The sequence below is a fragment of the Sparus aurata genome, chromosome 22 (genome assembly GCF_900880675.1).
Source record: "Sparus aurata chromosome 22, fSpaAur1.1, whole genome shotgun sequence".
In the NCBI taxonomy this organism is placed as follows: Eukaryota; Metazoa; Chordata; class Actinopteri; order Spariformes; family Sparidae; genus Sparus; species Sparus aurata.
The window spans coordinates 13,298,207-13,310,658 of NC_044208.1; positions in this window are offsets into that span (position 1 = coordinate 13,298,207).

Here is a 12,452-nt window from a genome sequence, read left to right on the forward strand (position 1 = left end):
AGTGTATGACATTTTTCTTTAATTTATCTGATTCTCAGTAATAAACAATACTGGCAGCAGCGCACATGACAAAACAAATGACAAAAACATTTGTCATTATTTTTCTCATATCTGTTCAACCTTTGATGAGAGTTGCACATGTACATTACTTAACGGGCAGGGGGTAGCCAATCAGAGGCAGAGTAAGGCAGGTCATACAGAGCAGGGTAGTGTGATCTAAAATAACTCCACTACACAGCTGCAGTACAGCCATATGTGTTTTATAATATATATATAAACATGTAACGCCTGTTACATAGTGACTCACATAAGTTATGGAAGTGTTGACTCCAAATCAGGCGTTTCAGGCCGTGCAGGAGTGTTTTCTGTGGGAGAGAGTAACTCTCTTTGGTGTGGATTTTGGTTTTTCACTTTCCGGACCTTTTACAGGCACAGCAATGCTTCATAACACAATAAAGAAAAGGCAAAACCCAAAAGCGCAAAATATGACCTCTTTAAAGAGGCTTAAAACAGACCTCGCCTCGGATGAACTGAAGTTCTCTAAGGACAGAATGTTGTCTATCACCACAGACGTCAGCTACACACCCATGATCACGCACTTGAGCATCTCTTTCACAATATCTTTTATTTCAGAAGGGTGGGTGAGTGGTTTTGGCAGCTCTGTTGAGTTACAAAGATGGGAAAATTTTCCTGGCCCATCTGAAACTGTGCGGGCAACATAAATGCCAAAAAATACAAAGCAACTGTGAGCTTCATCGCTATCCTGATGGAAGCTGAAACTCCATGAGATGAGATTGTCTTGAGTGGTCATTGAAAGGATGGATGAAAATGAAAACAATGTGAATCACTCACTGCGGTTGGCGCTGTCACCACCTCTAAACTTAATTCAGAATTTTGGGAAGGCAATGGAAACAGCATGCTTCGCAATTACAAGCAAACCACTGAAAAATAGGATTTTCTAAGGTGTTAATGCATTTTTTTCAAATTGTAGAGTCTACGCCAAAGCACAGAGAAGGACTTTATAGTGGTCCAACACCATATTAAAAGATTTTATGTTCCTTTATTTTGGCATTTACCTGCAATTACCTTTAGTCAAATCATGGCTGTCTCCCCAGACAGCCACAAAAATTAAAATGCCTGGCGGCTGTTTCTATTTGTCATGTCCAAGAAGCTGAGTGCAGCTGCAAGTACCAACCTAAACATACCAACTCGTGCAGATACACGTGGGGAAACAAATGAAAATAAATGAAAATGAAACATCCCCCCCAGAAAAGAAATGTTTCAGTGGTTTAATGGAAGGATAAGTTGATTTTGGTAACTCTGTGGTAAATACTGTTGTTCAGTGGCAGGCTTAAAAACTTTAATTACATTCTACCCACCATCCAATCTGGGACGGCAGTGTTTTTATAGGCATGTTGCTAAATATTCAGACAGTTAATGGTGCAGCAGTACAGGTCAAATACAGATCAGCAGGATTCAGAGCGTGCAAGCAGCTCTGTGAGGCTGCACTTGGGAATAGTGGTGCTTTGAGCTAAATGTTAATATCAGAATCCAAACATGCTCACAATGACAATGATAACGTGCAAATTTGATGCTGATCTCGGTCACAGTCTGAGTTTATTGTTACCATGCTACCATTTGCTAATTAGCACCGGCATAGGTTGGTTAAAACTGAGGCTGATGGGAATGTGATTTTGCAGATATTTATTGATTTATCTATGGTCTAATACATTTTTGACCTGATCATGCTGCTAGAAGATAAGTTAGAGGATCACCAAGTTATCACAATGCATACTGAGGAAAACATGGATTCCTTTGCTAATTTTGTGATGATCCATCCAGTGGCTGATATTTTAGTCAGCTCCAAAATTCCATTCCATTCCATCTCTAGAGCCATGCAATAATGACAAAAAATGTAGAAAACCTTCTTGGTAACCTGCAGATGTGCTATTATGTCACCTGAAACACGACGGGAGATATCCTGCCTGATTCGTTTTGTCACAAAAACATGTAAAATTATCCTGAGGTGTCTTTAAGATTATCCAGTTATGCCACACTTACAAATGTTCAAATGTAGTCTCACACTTCGGTCACCCGCCTCCATCCCCACCACCATCCACTTCACCTCATGGGATGAAAGTCAGGTCATAAACGGTGTGATGTGAACATGATGTGACACCTTTAGTAGAAATGTCAATACAGTATGTAAGTACAAATGTGCACATAGCTGGTCTGTGGTTTTTCTCATATCAGCCACAGTCTGTCATTCAAGGTATTTAAAGGGGTGCTATGTAGTTTTCAAACTCAGATTTTTTAATATTTACATCATCAATGGGGTAATAATACAAACTTAAAGGTACTTATTTTTTCCATAACTGAATAAACAAGCTGTTCTCAGAGGAAAATAAGGTGTTTGAAGGTAGAAAGGTGGCAGGGTCCGCCACATATAAACAAAGTGAAACTGTCTTTGCGTTTTCCTTTAAGGTCAGTTTGTTTATTCAGTCATGAAATCAAATCGAGTTTCTCTATTCATTCGTTTAGCTATAAAAAGTTAATGAAGATCTTTCTTTTCTGATTAAAATTTCATAGTGCACTTTAAACCCAAATTTTATGGATATAGCGCGTTATTGTCAATGCACAGTGTTTGTAACTCTCACCACACCAACACTGCAATCACACAATGTAAACTCTCATAAAGTCATAAACCATCTTTAGAAAACACACATAATGGAATCCATCCAAGTGTTCATGATATTGTGTCCACCCCTTGTGTACTTCACAGTGGTGGTTCTGTAACATATAGCAGCAGGGCAGTCTCCTGAGCACATGCTAGCCATTACAGAGTGCATCATTTTGCCTTGAAACAAATCAGCATACAGATGTTTCATCTTAGAAGTTGAGACAGATTTAATTATCATAACTGAGTTATGCAATTTTCTCAGTTTAACCCTCAGCATGTTAGGAGGGGCAGCCTCTCTGGAGTGGAGAACATTCAAATATTATGTACAAGCAAAAGGCAATAAAATTGATAAGATTACAGGTAAATTCCAATACGCACATTAGAACATTGGTCATACTTTATCGTCCATTTGACATTGATTTTTTATGCATCTGGCCAAGTTGAGATCACCCAGATTGCCAGTTATGCATTTCCTTTTTGATAACCGGACAATCTGTTCACGCACACATTTTACAGCCTGCAGTGTATCCGATGAGTTCAAACTGATTATCTTTAGGCCTGAATCAGCTCCCAGAGAGAATTCAACAAGTCACAGACTGAGTTTATTCCAGTCCCCTGGGTCTTTTTGTTAACATATTTCCTTTCTTAAAATGAGTTAGAGATAAACATGGACAGCTAAATCAGATTTTCTTGAAACAAAAGCAGCCACCTACAAAGACCCTAAGAGTATGAGGGGATTTACATTATCGAGGAAGGATTTAGAGGACAAGGTTTCCTGCGGATCATAAAGGGCTGGCTGGAGTCTCTTTAGGGTGCACTTATTTCTCACAAGCAGCATGACTTAAAATGACATATTCTTTGCAGTGAAATGTGAATGGAGCTGTGTTGTCCAGTCACTTTTTACACGCTAATGGAACAAACGTAACCAGTCCAGTTCTATGGGGCATGAAAAATCAAGACCTCTTGCTATCTCGTTAGCATTAACACACTTAATAACCATGTAGAATCCCCATAGAAGTGTGAAAATGGAAACATTTGGCAGTAATTAGAAGTGGTGGATATTGAATTTTATGATATGTTAACCCCAGCGAGAGCAGAAATGAGCTAAAATGACATAATTAAAATGATGTGACCAACTAAATAAACTCATCTCTCCTCACATTTTTGATTATTGGGTAATATGAGAAGTAGTTTATACTCGATACATTTGGTCCCTGTCTGCCTGCATCAAACATTTTACCTAGGTCATCTCCATCAGCAGTTTAATTTATCAAAACCTGCACTCACTTAGCCTGTGGAAGCATTTCATCATCCTCAGGTCTGCTGATGGTCTTCTATGTCAAATGCCAAAGTTGTCTTTGAGAATAAATCAATCCTGATTTATTGTAAGTGACACGCAAAAGAACAATAAAATGTGTTAGCTTGTAGCTTGAGGCCATGACAGAAGGTTTTTTTATCCAGACTTTGGTGAGCTGTACTCTCTTGTCTCGCTGCTGGCAGGTCAAAGTTTTAACATATCTGGTGAAATATCTCAACATCTGCAAGCTGGACTGGCACAACATTTGGTACAGATGGAAAGGAAAGGAAAGCAGATTATTTTTTAGTAATAACAGACTGATTGTACGAATGTATATAACTATATGATAACAAATCCTGATATACATCCAAATTGTTATTGTGTGCATGTTAGCATTTAAGTAAAAGGAATGCTTTGCTTCAAGTACAACCTGACAGAGCTGCTAGCACTTTTTAGGCCCAGTCCCAATACACTCCTCTACTCCCCTACTACTTAGCCCTACTACTCCGTTTTGTGCATTCATGCACGAGTAGTAAGTCCCAATTCCTTTTTGGATAAAGGGCGAAGTGTTAGGCTGCTGTTAAATTGATATTTGCTTAGAACTGCATCATTTTTGCACGTTTATCTGTTGCAATCCCCCTCTTTGACAGCATATGACGCCTGAAATTGAACTAAAGTCCATCAGTGAAGCTGCTGCACTTGCTAGCATCGCTCTATAAAGCACCGCTTGCGGCCAGGTAATGAAACAGTGTGAATGATGATTGGAACAGAAAATACCACAGCTAAATACGCCATATTAGAAATGTCCCATTGTTTCTGTTTACTTAATGCCGTCGATGACTACTGATGGTGTATGAGGACACTGAATGTGTTATTTCATAGGCGGAGATTTCAACCACCAATACTTGTAGCTCTGTTCTGGGGCAAAAAATTGTCTTATCAATTAATCCAAGGACACTATCAAAATGACACATTCTCAAATTTGTGCTGCTATGTGATTCATCTATTATTAAATAAAGTCCTCTCTGTACTGTCATATCTGAAGTTATTACAATGCACAGTGTCAAAACAATTGAAGCCATTGACAAGTTGAAGCCCAGAGCTCTTTCCCTTGGGCCCGAAAACAAACAAGGAAACTAATCTGCTACTTTCTTTTATCAAGAGACGGAGGGGACTGAACTTGCTAAAGCTAATCAACCTGGCTCCCTAATCTGTCTTTTCCTGTCCCCCCGTGTCCCTTCCCCTTCCATAAAAACTCTCACATCAGGGAGCCTGTTTTTCCTCGAATGTACTCGTAGCCACTAGAGCTTAATGTGGGTAATTGTGTTGATGTTACGTAAGGCTGTTTGGAGAGCCGCTTCACACACAGCGCCTCTGTTCGATGAATTACGCGGGGTCCTCGCCGGCAGACCGCAAACCAAATACAATCAAAGGTACGGCGAAGATGTCAGGAAGGGAGAGGTGGCAACAATTTGAGCCTTCCTGTCGTACGGTGCCCAGGATTTCTCAAACCGGGCTTTTTTTTGACTCATCGGGCCTTGGGTGAAGTTCCCTGGGGATTCACGTAATGACCCATGCAACCCATAGAACTGCATCGCAGCTGAGCGTCTCTACAAGTCTACATCAGCCACTTCAGATCCTGTGATCATTATCGTCCTCTTCTCACGGGGCAGGACCAGCAGGAGACATGCTGATGTAATTTTACTGTACTAATGATGTCAAACACACATCAGCTGTATGGCTGACTGCAGGAATGTTCCCATACTTTGTCAAGTAATAAAGGACTACGGGGAATCACTTGATTGAGGCTGTTTGGATTCAGATGTTATCTCTCTGCTCGTCTCAAGCAGCAGCACTAAAGCATTACTCCATTTTTTTTTGTGCACAGTTTTTGTTTCCTCGGGGCGAAGAAGAAGAGGAGGAAGGTTTCTTCTCAAATCTGCGCTTGGTTTGTTTCGTTTACAGCGTTTTTATCTGAGAGATCGATTTCTTCGTTTACTGGTGAACTGAAGCCTTCCGCCAACCACAGTCCTTCACAAAGAAACTGAACACAGGACGGCACAGGTGGCATGTTTATTCCGAGCTGTATGAGTGGCTCGTCATCCGGCCCGCGTGGATCTGTTTTCTGCCAAGTTTGTTTGCAGTTTCAAGCCGAAGCGCTGATTTATTTGAGCCTCCAGTCGGCCGGGGAGGCACGTTTGAGATGAGTGGGAGATCCCTTTCAGTCGAGTCCTACAGATCTCCATGTAGGTGGCCTTTTACAGCAAACAGATGCTGAAGGCCATGCGCTCTCAAAGTGTGGCGTTCCGACACCAGATGGCAGTGTGAGTCTGCAGCTTCTGGACATCTGGCTGGGTGTCTAGACAGAGGGCTTTGCTGCCAGCGGCTGTGGGATCTAGAAGTTTAGTCCACCTCGGATAGTCTCACAAAGAGTTTTATACAGTCGCGGGGCTGCCAAAGTCTTTCCCTGCAAGAAGCCCACAAAGATTATGCAAAGACGGTCACACAGTGTGCAGAGTGAAGGAAGAAGCTGCACACAGACATGGCAGGGAAGAGGCGGTGGTGTGGTTTGTTCTCTCACGGGCCCTTAAGATTCTTCATGAGGTTTAAACACATCTTAAGGCATCCAACGTGCCGCCTAGGACAAACTTTGATGGTCAGATGGTTTAAAGTGGGAAATGTATCACCACCAGCTTCAAGACTTTTGAACTACACAGTTGGGAAGCACACATAGACATGGTACAGTGTGATTACTATGTTTACTGTAGGTGAGTTGACTAATTGCAAATCAAGCATTTTTAGAGGCCCTGCCTGCTCCGTTCTCTATTTGAGTTTGGTTTCAGGTTGACGTCTGGGGAAGTTATGCAATGATATGCAAACAGCCTGTACTATTAAGAATGGATAAGGACAGGGAAACCTGTTTAGAAGTGCGGGTGGCACATATGGGTGCAGGTATGAAACAACAAGTACTATACTTAAGTAGATCTTCCAGGTATTTGTACTTTACTTGAGTATTCATTTTTTTGACAACTTCTGAACACAAACATCTGAATCTTTCACTGCCTACATTTTCAAAACAGGCTTGTTACTTTAGTTTCAATGCACTTGAGGGGGATTATCCATTATTTTTATTTTGTGTCTCTGCACGCCGCCTTCCAAGCATCAGTGCATATCATGCGTGGCAGATGTAGCGAGACGAAAACGATGTAACAAGACAGAAACAGACAGAGAGGGAGACTCGAACAGGGAGAAAAGCGCGTTACTGTCTCGTCTCTGCAGGGACCCTGCAGCCCTCAGCCTGGATTTTCTCATTTCCTCAAGTTTTTGCTGTGCTCGGAACGCTTCGCCAGCCCAAAATGTCTTTGGGTCCTTGGGGGTCAGACTCGACAATACACTCAAACCTTCTGGTGCGTTTACGAACAGCTCGGTCAAATCCTACTGATTCTACCTTTAAGTTTAATAGTCTTTGAATTATATGTATATGATATGATGTTCAGTTCAGGCCTTTAGAAATAACTTTAATACTTTGAGTACGTTTTAGAGTGTGTACCTTCTCACTATTACTTGAGTAAAGGAGTTTAACAGTACTTCTACTCACACACACATATCTGTAGAGAACGTGTACTTTTTGCGATCTCTGTTGACAATAGATCAAATGACTACATGTAATAGGTGTAGCTATAAATATACACAACGGTTTGCTAACAAGTCCATCACATCAACTTGATTAATGACCATGTATTTATTTTGTGTACAAGCCTTAATAAATTCCCCCCTAAGTGACCACAAATAATGAATGCAGGTTTGAATACATTCTGCTGATGAACTGCATGCGTTGCCAGTGTTGGCTACACTTTGCACTTCTCAGAATCAGGAGGACTAAGAAACCATCGTGGCATCCGTGAAATGTGCCACAGGATATGGATGTTTTCCATTATCGTTTACAACCAGGGCAAAGGTTTCAGTAATTCAATTACGCCACAACAAAACAAATCACACGAAACACACGCGAGCATCTCCTGACAAGCGATAACTCAGAGCCCAACCTCCGTCACACCATCACAGGCCCGCTGACTCTCACATAGCAACCTGAAATCTCAGCTGCCCCCTTCACTCTTGACCTCTGACCCTGACTCAAGCCTCTTTTACTCTCAGTAGTAATTTCATATTTTTAAGAGCCCCCTTGCCCGAGCGCTACTGGGGTGTAGGCCTACAACATCATCAAACGCCTACATTAGTCACAATAACCATTTAAATTCAGGATGTTAAAACTCAGGCCCGGCCAGTATAAATACACTTGTGTAACTTTGCAGCATGTGTGCGGACCAAATGATGATAAAGTGCTCTCACGCTGAAGACTGCAAACCACATTTCTTAGCATGAATGGAACACATGGCTGCAGTGAGGCTCTCCTTATATTTGTATTTTTTTTGTTTTTTTCAGCCAGAGATTTATAGATTGAATTTGTTGAATGTATGTCTTGGCTTGCAGTCTCTGGAAATCTTCTGTGCTCTGGTCGTTCACAGCACAGAGCATGAAATTGACGGGAAATGCATGCATCTATGCGCTGCACCTCTCAGGCAGGAATGTCTGGATAGGGCAGCTCTATTTGTACTGCAGGATGACCCTCCAGCTTGGACATCTTGTTTAGAGCAATGCCCCGGGTTGTGTTATATGTAGCAGGACATACAGTATATGCACTTTATCAAATGTACCGCACGGCTTGTGTTTTCATACCCTTGGTGATTAGTTCTAATGGCAACAACAACATTGCACTCAAGAAATAATTGCTCCAATCTTGGATTGCAGCAAAATCGCTAAAGTGAACACGTGTGGCCAGTCGATCAAACAGGTTCTAAAAAAACCCAAAAAACCCAGGTTAATTAAACTATTACTGTCCATTCCAGTTTACTGAACAAGCACCGACATGGTTCTCTCAGGTTTCCTGTGCAGTGCGGACGTTAGGGTTACGTAACGGGTGCATTAAATCCTGTTTTTTGTAGCTTTCTGCCAGTGTTCGCTCGATAGAATTACTTGAAAAATATTGATATTCAACACCACTGGGTAACACTATCTAAAAAAAAACCCCACCTGCTTAGGCTTGACAGGCAGCCAATCTTGCAGCACACTGGTGGAAACCTGAATGTCTGTGTGTCAACTCACTTTGGAGAGGAAAGCTAGAAAACGATGCTGGTACCTACGTATCAATAGTGAAGCGAAGAGCATTTAAAACGGTTTTGAAATATTCTGAGTTGATATGGAAAAAAGAACGTTAAGTTCTTTTGGGGCACTCTGTGAAATAGCTGTTTTCTTGGGAGGACCATCTGAAATATATCCAGAAGTCACGGACAGATGTTGAGGATGGCATGCTACACTTTCTATGTCAAAAGATATGATGATGCAGCTAAATTTCACTTTTCAACATGTATTCCTCATAAAATGAATTAAATCAATAAAAAAAAAAAAAATAATATAAAATGAAATAAAAAGGAATGTGCTGATGAACAGATTCAACAAATGTGATCTTCTGGCTGATGGCGCCAACACATTACCTTTTAATTCACTGGGGCCATTCTGTCCTTGACCTCGGTATTGACCTGTCACTTGACACACACTTGCTTCACACTTCTGAACTTGGCAGCAGTGAAAGTTGCGCCTTAGGCTCTACAGAAACTGACAAGAGCAGTGCAATCATTAACCCCTTTGCGAATGGCTCCCTGTCATGCCGTCTGTTCTGGGAACCCCAGGATCCCAACACCCCAACCTACAGGCCATAGGAGACATGCAAGAGTGGCCCCATACAGGAGGTTAGTTATTCTATTCCCAGCAGACAGAGATGAAGTCAGTATTCCACAGTTATATACAGCTGACTGCATGTGTGGATGAATAAACATTACTAGATTCCCCTGAAGTGACCACTGACTACACCGCACAGTCTGTACTTAAAATTTAGGACAGGAAGAGGGCGTCGGACTGTGTGACACTGGTGGTTTTTGTTGGTTCGCCAGTCGGGATTTTCCTTTTCACATGTGGCTTTGGATGATCGTGATGCATATACACAAACACACAACAGGGAGTTGTGGATAGAAGAAGGAAAAAACCTTACCTTTCAACAAAAAACCTTTAGGTCGGACAAACCATTGCAATGAGCGCACGCAATGTCCCCAAATCTGCCTTACTCAATGCCATGGAGGTCCTGTACACAGGAGGAAGGTGCAGGATCATGCGGTCAAATTGCTCTCAGTTGTTATCTAACTGTGTCATTCTGATTCTCCAGACAGGTTATGAATATTATATTCATATTATACTAATAACATATCCTCATACCTAAATGAATGAGTAGGTTGATTGCCAGTGCCTGTCAAAATCATTGCAGCGCTGGGCAATAATTTGGATATATTTAAGTTTGGTTGTTTGTCTGGACAGAATAGACATTTAAGGGTTAGTTTCCGTTTAGTTTAAACAATGAATCAATTAATTAAGCAGATATAATCTCGGGATACGTCGCAAAAATAATCACTCAACTGTTTAAATCAAATCATTTTTAAAACCTGACAGAAAGTATGTGTGTTTGAGTCTTACCATGTCAACAACACACTGTATGAGTTTGCATATGCTGTGGACGATAGCTATGTTTGGCTGGATAATTTGCTGTGAGTGGAGGTATGTAAAAGCGACAAAGATTCATGTTTGAATGGCTTGAGACGTCTAAGCAGAACCTACTACATTGCAGAGGTCTCACCTCTATGAAACACTACACCCTCTTCCATGTGGTCCAAGTGAGTGTGTGTGTGTGTGTGTGTGTGTTTCACTCACAAAACTTTGCAAGCCGGGAGGGGAACAATCTCATTTGGCTACCTTCGTGTCTTGCCTGACAGCTCCATGGGGTCTCTGGAGGGAGCTACCACCCGCAGATGCTAATCTCTTTGGCTGAGTTTTGTCTCACATCCAAGTAAGGCTGATATACAAAACTGTCCTACCAGTCTGTCAACTCCTCAACCTGATGGAAAATCACTTCACGACAGAAGAAAAAACACATATGTATATCATGTTCTATTGTAACGTTTCTAATCAGCTTAAGGAGGAAGATGCTGTTCGGGGGTCTGGAAAAATTACCTCAGAACTGTTTTATACCTTCAAGATGTGATGTTGCACAATGTTCTTGTGTAACATCTCAATTTAAGCTTTGTAATAAAACACAGTCTCCTCTTAAAAACATTAACCGTAGCTTTATTGCTTATTTATTCGAGGCAAGTCAGTCAGTTAAAGTCCGTCATCCTTGAAATCCCTGAAATTTAGTGAAACATCGCTGGTAATGACACATGTTGTAATTTTAGACAAAAAACGTGGCTAACTTGACCCTAGCCTTAAAAATTAAGTTAGCGTTGACTAAAAGAAAATAACCTCTGAATCTCAATTTAACAATGATACATTAACCGAATGACTGTGTAATGGACAGTAAAAATCTGTAGGGACATTGAGCTATAATTTAGAGTAAAACAGCTTCACATATCAATCACATCTTAGGTATATTCATTTAAACCTGGAAGTGAAACTAACTAAATGTAATCAAGTGCTAGCCTAATGCTACCTAGGAAGTGGTTAGTGACATGCTAGTGGCGAAAGTTGGACAGCTAACAGTTAAAGCCCTGATAGGTTTCTTTTAGGAGGGGTGAAATTACTATTGATTTACTATTGATTAGTAATTAATTGTGGTACACCCCAAAAATATAGTGACCACTTGTGGTGTTTCTCTAAGTTGAAAGATGATGGTAAGAATTTCTTGGGTGTAATATTCTGCCAAATAATATGGTGAACCCTCTAATTATTTCATTTTTCATGTGTGACAAATATGTGTGGGAAATGTTAGCAGCAAACAGGTGGAACATGTAAGACAGGAACTATTGTGCCCCAGGTTGTTTCGGGGGGGACCTCCCGCACGTACCTCAGATGCAACCTGGATGACGAACGATTAACATGTGTCTTCATTGCTGCTGATCTTTATCTGTATTTTACAGACATCTCTTTTGTTACTTCGGTACCAATCCTGGGACCCGTAACAAATTGTGGGGGCTCGTCCGGGATCTCTCTCCATCCAACACATCAAGGGGAGCAGATCCAGTGATAACAGAACCACAGAGCCAAGGTGAGAGGGTGTGGCTACAGTCCTGACAACAGCTGGTGGGTGTCCACGAGGGGAGATCAGAGCCTGAGGACGGTCTTCATTCTCCCAAGGGAACCGCACTGCTGCTGCATCAGATCAACGCACACCATGTCCACAGCACGCAAAGAGCTCGTATGGGGCATCAAAAAGAACTTGTTCAAGCTTACTGGCATTGAAGCATACCAGCTGGCAAAGGAGATTGCTACTGATAGTGAAGGTGCAGCCAACCTGCAGTCTACAGATGAAGAAGGTTGCGTGGACTATATCCTTAACTATATGCAATCTGATAAGTTACTTAGCTCTGAAGATGA